Raw genomic sequence first — 6,257 nt, 5'->3', positions numbered from 1 at the left:
GGTGAACTGGTACAGGTCGGTGAGCAGCGCCAGCGAGCCGCGCGGCCGCCCGCCCGGCCCCTCGGGCTCCGGCTCCGGCTCGGGCCGCGGGTCCCCCATGAGGCGCCGCCAGCTCTGCCGGGGCCGCTCGGCGTGTGGCCGCTGCCCCACGTGCGCGCAGCCGGGCAGGCGCCGCCTCCCGCGCTCCGCGGGCGCCTGGGAGGTGGACGCGCGCCCGGGCGCAGCCCGCCGGCTGGGGATGCTGGGGGCTGTAGTCCGGCGCTGCCCCCCGCCCCGCGCGGCTCGGAAAGCGCGGGCCGGGGGGCGGCGGCTCAGGGAGGGTCGCCTGCGTGGCGCGCCGCTTCCCGCGGGAACCTCGAGGGCCGGGCTAGCCAAGCGGCGCGGCCCATTCGAATGCCGCGCGCGTCCCTGGAGCTCCTCGAGGTCGCAACGTCGGGCCTTCGGAATGCGGGAGTGCAAGGAGGCCCTTCGAGCCTGGCCCGAGCCCCGCTCCTATCGGGCTGCCCCGTAGCACAGGGTTGAGCGGGGCGGCTCCCTGACTCGGACCCGGGCCCAGACGGCCGCTCCCTGGGGCTCCTGGCAGGCGCCCTCTTCGTCCTGCTTGCGCGGCCCAGGGGTCGAACCCAGGACGCCTGTTCCGCGCCTGCAGCCTCGCCTCGGGAGGGCCTTAGGCGCCCCGGTCTCAAGCGGGACGCGGCGTGGAGAAGCCTGGGGCCCGGGGGGATGATCGTGACCGGCGGGAAGGCCAAGGTCCCGAAATACTGCACTGGGTGCCTCACATAGCAGTGTCTTGGGTTACGGGCCTGCATTCTCAAGAGGCAAATCAAGACAAGGACACTCACAGGACTCCGCAATTTGCAGCCTTCCAAATCTAATGACAGAGGAGGAGGAAAGTGGTGGCCCTCGAGTTTTGGCCTCCAGGTAGCAGAGTGGCGCTGACACCGAGTGGAAGGGAAGGGGGAAGGGCAGGAAATTAAGGAAACGTAGGGCCACCAACAGTAAATACCTGTATGCAGAACAACGAAAGGGATGATAGAAAGAACAGTCGACTCGCATCAAGAGGGAAAACAGCAGCAGCCCAAAATTCAAGGGCAGTGATGTGGCCTGCATTCATTGAGAAAGGCTGATCCAGATGTCAAGATTGGGGGAGGTGGGGGAGAGGAGTATTCCCCGTTTCTGAAAGTGCTGTAACTCTAATGCTTTAACACACCAGCTTCCAGACAGGCAGAGTGCAGAAACAAAAATCAAGCACAAGTCTTTTCATTAGCTAATACAAATCATTTTCGGTACCTTGCTGCTTCAAGTCAACGGGCAGCTCGATAGTGTGGTATCAGCTAGTGAAGGGAATGGACCCTCCCCCCAAATTCAAAGTTCCCCTTCAGGTGGTAAAATCTTCTCTAGTTGTCCATTTGGGTGGTATAGAAATGTGGTATTTTTAACCTAGTATTCCCTTCACATCATTTTCTAGCTTTGCTAATCCTCTGCCACATTCCCCTTTATCTCCGCTGTCAACCTATCCAGACACTTCCATGTTTTAAAGCAAAAGGCAGATCTGGGCAACGCAAGGGGTTTGCAGCATCAAGAAATGGCAGGGGGCTACTTAATCTCAATGGACATCCCAGAATTCAGCTTGCAGCCTTCCTCTTGATACCAGTTCTAAATGAAGGCTTTAAGACTCCAACATCAGCCCTAAGTGTGGCTTGCTAATGCTTCTCCTTATAGCAAGCCTGGTGTATGATTCAGCAGAACATGAAATTTTACCATTTTGTTACACTTCAATTCATTCCAAGGCTACTGCCACCTCTAGATTTTAACGCTTTTCTTTTTAAATGAGCCAACACAGCTCTCTTAGCTTTTTCCTGTGCCTTAGAAAAACAAAACAAAAAGATGTCAGCTACAAAAGATGGGAGATTTTGTTCTATGACTTGGCAGTCTTGCCGGACTTGGCAGCAATGAACGGTGCTTCATATGGCTGAATAGCAACTGCTCATTTTTATTGGAGAATAATGGGGCACGGCCTCTAGAACGGAGGTTGAATGGGAATTTGGGCCCTGCCAAGCTGGCTCTCCCCAAAGCTTTAACTATCAAGCTTGCTCCAAATCCTTCATCCATACCCACAGAAAATCATGATGAAAAGCTGGAATTGAAATTTTAGTTTAAGTCAGGGGTGTCCAAACTTTTTGCAAGGAGGGCCAGATTTGGTGAGGTGAAAATGTGTGGGGGCCAACCATTCAGCCTGACATTCTTTGAACCATTAACATTAAATGCAAATGAACTATTTTATGAAAGACTAAACAAAGAACTTAACTGCACTAATGTGAAGGGTGATACTGAGATCTCGACTGCATTATATAGGCCAGGTCTGGCTCAAAAACAGTGGTTTTGATGCGGAAGATGTCACGCAGGTGAAAGTCACTTAGTCTCATCCTCGTGGTTCTTGTTAATGTTCATAACTGAGAATGTCTTCTCGCACAAGTATGTCGAACCAAACAAGCTCAGCATTTTCTTAGCAAATGTTCGAATCTCTTGGAACCTGTCTTTATCCAGCTGGCGGTAAAAGTTGACAAGAGGGAGCTGTTGGTGCCGACTGCAACACTCAGCGTCACACTGCAGCTCAATGAGCTCCAGCTGCAGATGGTCTGGAGTGTCATCAGGGTCCCCAGAGAAAGGAGATGAAAAAAGCGTGATCTCCTTTTCAATAGCTGCAAAATCCCGAAAGCGCTGTTGAAACTCCTCAGCCAGAGATGAGATGTCTGCTTCATACCTCCTTATTTGCGCACATATATTGTTCTGTGGAAAACTGGTCATTATTTCCTGCAGCGATGGGAAATGTGTGGTATTGGGCTGCATTTGTGACAGGTGCCTTTGGAAAAGTAGCAGCTTGGTCCCAAAGGCTTTGATACGTGAATACAGTTGGCTTACCACTGCATTTTGCCCCTGAAGGCTCGTGTTCAGCACGTTCAGATGTCATGTTATGTCAACTAAAAATCCAAAAACAGCCAGCCAAACAGGATCAGATAGCTCTGGCTTCGGTTGTCCCTTTTTTGCCAAGAATTGTCCATTTCCTCCCTAAGAGAGTAGAAGCGCTGCAGTGCAGACCCCCAACTGAGCCATCTTACCTCTTTGTGATACACAACATCTCCGTATTCAGCCTGGATGTCAAGTAGAAACTGTTGAAACTGGCGGTGGCACAGGGCTTTGGAGCAAATATAATTAATAGCCTTCATCACCAGTTTCATAACATGATCATATTTCAGATGTTTGGCACAGAGAACTTGTTGGTGAATAATACAGTGGAGTTTTATAGCTTTGCCTCCTTCTTCGCTGACTTTGTTACAGACTAGGGTTGATAATCCACTCCGCTCGCCAGCCATGGCAGGTGCGCCATCTGTAATAATCCCAGTGACTTTATTCCACGGTAGTTTCATGTCATCTACGGCAGAACAAACAGAAACAAATAAATCTGTTCCTCTTGTTTGGTCCTTAAGGCTCTGGAGGTCAAGTAGCTCTTCACTCACGTTCATGTCATTGTCCACTCCTCTCAAAAAAATCAATAACTGAGTGGTGTCAGATGCATCCGTGCTTTCGTCGTAGGCTAACAAAAAAAAGTCAAACTCCACTCCTTTTGCCTCAACTGTCTCTTAATAGCAGATGAAACGTCTTCAGTTCTCCGTACCACAGTGTTACGAGCCAGGCAAACATTGGCAAACTCTTGCTTCTTCTCAGGACAAATCTTCACCATTTTCATCACGCAGTCTTTAATAAATTCACCCTCAGTAAAAGGTTTGCAGTGCTTGGCAATCAGCGTTGCCACCTCATAGCTCGCCTTTGTGGCATTTTCATTTGACTCACGGGCTCTTGTGAAAAAGCGCTGCTGTACCGTTAAAGCAGCTTCCAGTTCCTTCAATTTTTCACCGCGTTCGTTCCCAGTTAGCTTGTTGTAGTTAGCATGTTTCGTCTGGTAGTGCCTCTTGATACTGAATTCCTTGAAAACAGCCAGTCTCTTGGCAAATTAGACAGACACAGTTGTTTCATATTTCAGTGAAAAAATACTCCAATTTCCACTTGTCCTGGAAGCGGCGGCCCTCGCTGTCAACTTTCCTTTTTTTAGTTACAGTCGCCATTTTAGAAATGGGCACACAAGCCTTGTGTCACAAGGGTCACGCGGCGGCGAGAGTGCTGACTCAGGTCTACTGCCAACTTCTGGTGAAATATAACCACCAGCCTTGAAGGAGCAGGAGGCAGCAGGGGACAGCTGCGAGAATAGCTGTGCGGTGAAGGGAAAAATGCCGGCCGGCGGGGATGAGTGACAAGCTGAGCAGGCAGGGAGAAGAGGCTGTGGGCCGCTCGAAATTTGAAATTTGGCCCCCGGGCCGGACTTTGGACATGCCTGGTTTAAGTGAACATGGGATCCTCCTCTGTGGATTAAGGAACTCCAGATGCAGCCTGCAGCTCCCATAATTCTTTGCCACCATGGCCAACACCCCTGCAGGGTGCCAGGATGGGGAAGGCATCGCATTTTGAGAAAAGCGAACACTGTGGCATGGGATATCCTCTCCCTCCCCCTTTGTGTACTGCTGAGCACCAACACAGCAGCTTTGGCAGAGAGCCAGCTACCACCTCACTCTCTGTGGGGCTTGTAGGGCCACACCAGGGGCCCTACTCCCGAGAATGGCCAGGGCGTGCCAAGTCCACAGGACTTGGAGCCCCCAGCAAAGCTGCCAAACAGGGCTTGCCCCACAGTAGATGGAGCTGCAGGGCTGTCAGTGCTGGGGAAGCCCCAGGGCACACGCCTCCTTGCCGGTGTACTGTGGAAATGATGTGGACTTGGGGGTCGGCTCACAGGAGGCCCATGTGTTGCATTTAGGGGTTCACCACCTCTAATTTGGCCTGAGGAATGCGCACGTGCCAACTGATCTTCTCACTTGCCAGAGAGAATTGGAACGGAATGTTTCCTTCTGTTCTATCAGGCGATCTTTTAACACGACAACTTTCGCTTGGAACATGCTCTGTGAGTGGGCTCTTCTCGAGCAAAGACCTGGAAACCAGTCTTGGGCACGGCTGGTCTCTTCAGCCGGGCCCGGCCCAGAAACCTCCCGTGGCCATTCCCGAAGCAGTGGCTGCGACTGGTTCCTTGATTTCAGGCCTCATCCGTCTATTCGGGCAGGACTGACACAGCAGTCCTGGGACACCGCAGGCATCAGATAACACAGACACGAGAACACCGTGTGCTGAGGCTTCCCCAGTAAGACACTGCAGCAGCCGGGGGCTGAAAGCCAGGCTCATCGACTCAAGAGCGGGCCACAGGGAGTCTGCCTTCTTGTCGCTACTGCCCTGGGATTATTTTCCTGAAGCAGCAGTAGAGTTCCAAATACGGAGGGAATGTTCTCTATGGAGGAGTCTGCACACCTGAGCTCTCCCCGCCAGGGATTTTTCCAGTGCACCGCAGGTGCAGCCTGACAGGTGATCAGGCGGAGCAGCAGGAGGCGGTGTCCTCCCTGCAGGGGGCAGGATAACGGGGTGAAAGCTGCCATGGCCGGCTCCTGGCTCCCGCCTCCCCAACTGCCGTGCCAGCTAAGCCAGGCAGAGCAGGGCTGCCCAGGAGCAACACAGCTCCCCGGCATGGGCAGGAGCGCTGGGCGGAGGACCTGGAGCCGGGGGCTGAAGGGAAGGGCCACCTCATGCACCACGGCTGAACGGCAGGGAGGGTTCCCAGCTAGACAGCCGAGAGGCGCCACTGCTGGGCAGCAGGGAAGAAGCGGGGAAATGCCCAGCAGGTTCTCCAGGAAGACGCCCGGCTGAACATGGTCCATGGTCCAGGCCCCTTGGATGGGTGCCACTCCTCCTGTGGCTGGGAGGACGCCGGGGTCCGCAGCACGCTTCTTCCAAGCCCTGTCTGGATATTGGGAAGGCGGTGCAAAGCAGAAACAGGAAGGCGTGCCTCCCGCCCCACTTCCCCACTGGGAGGAGGAGCAGTGAGGCCAGGGGTGCTCAGCCCCCGGCCTGCTCTCCTCTCGAGCAAGGCAAGATCGGCTTGTGCCCGCCCACAGTGGCCACTGCTGGGGGGATCCAAGCGGGGATTTCTTGCACAGCGCCAGCCTCCCTCGTCCTGAATGGAGGCGGGAGCCTGGGAAAAGCTGCTGACAGCCCTGGTCTGCCGGCTGTCAGCAGCTCGAGTTCTTTGGCTGGAGGAGTAATTCCTTACTGCTGCCCTGACCAAAGGACATTCTTAAATTTGGGCCGAACCATGGCTCAGC

The sequence above is a fragment of the Varanus komodoensis genome, unplaced genomic scaffold (genome assembly GCF_004798865.1).
Source record: "Varanus komodoensis strain SLA01 unplaced genomic scaffold, ASM479886v1 scaffold78, whole genome shotgun sequence".
In the NCBI taxonomy this organism is placed as follows: Eukaryota; Metazoa; Chordata; class Lepidosauria; order Squamata; family Varanidae; genus Varanus; species Varanus komodoensis.
Note: the sequence above shows the minus strand (reverse complement) of the source record.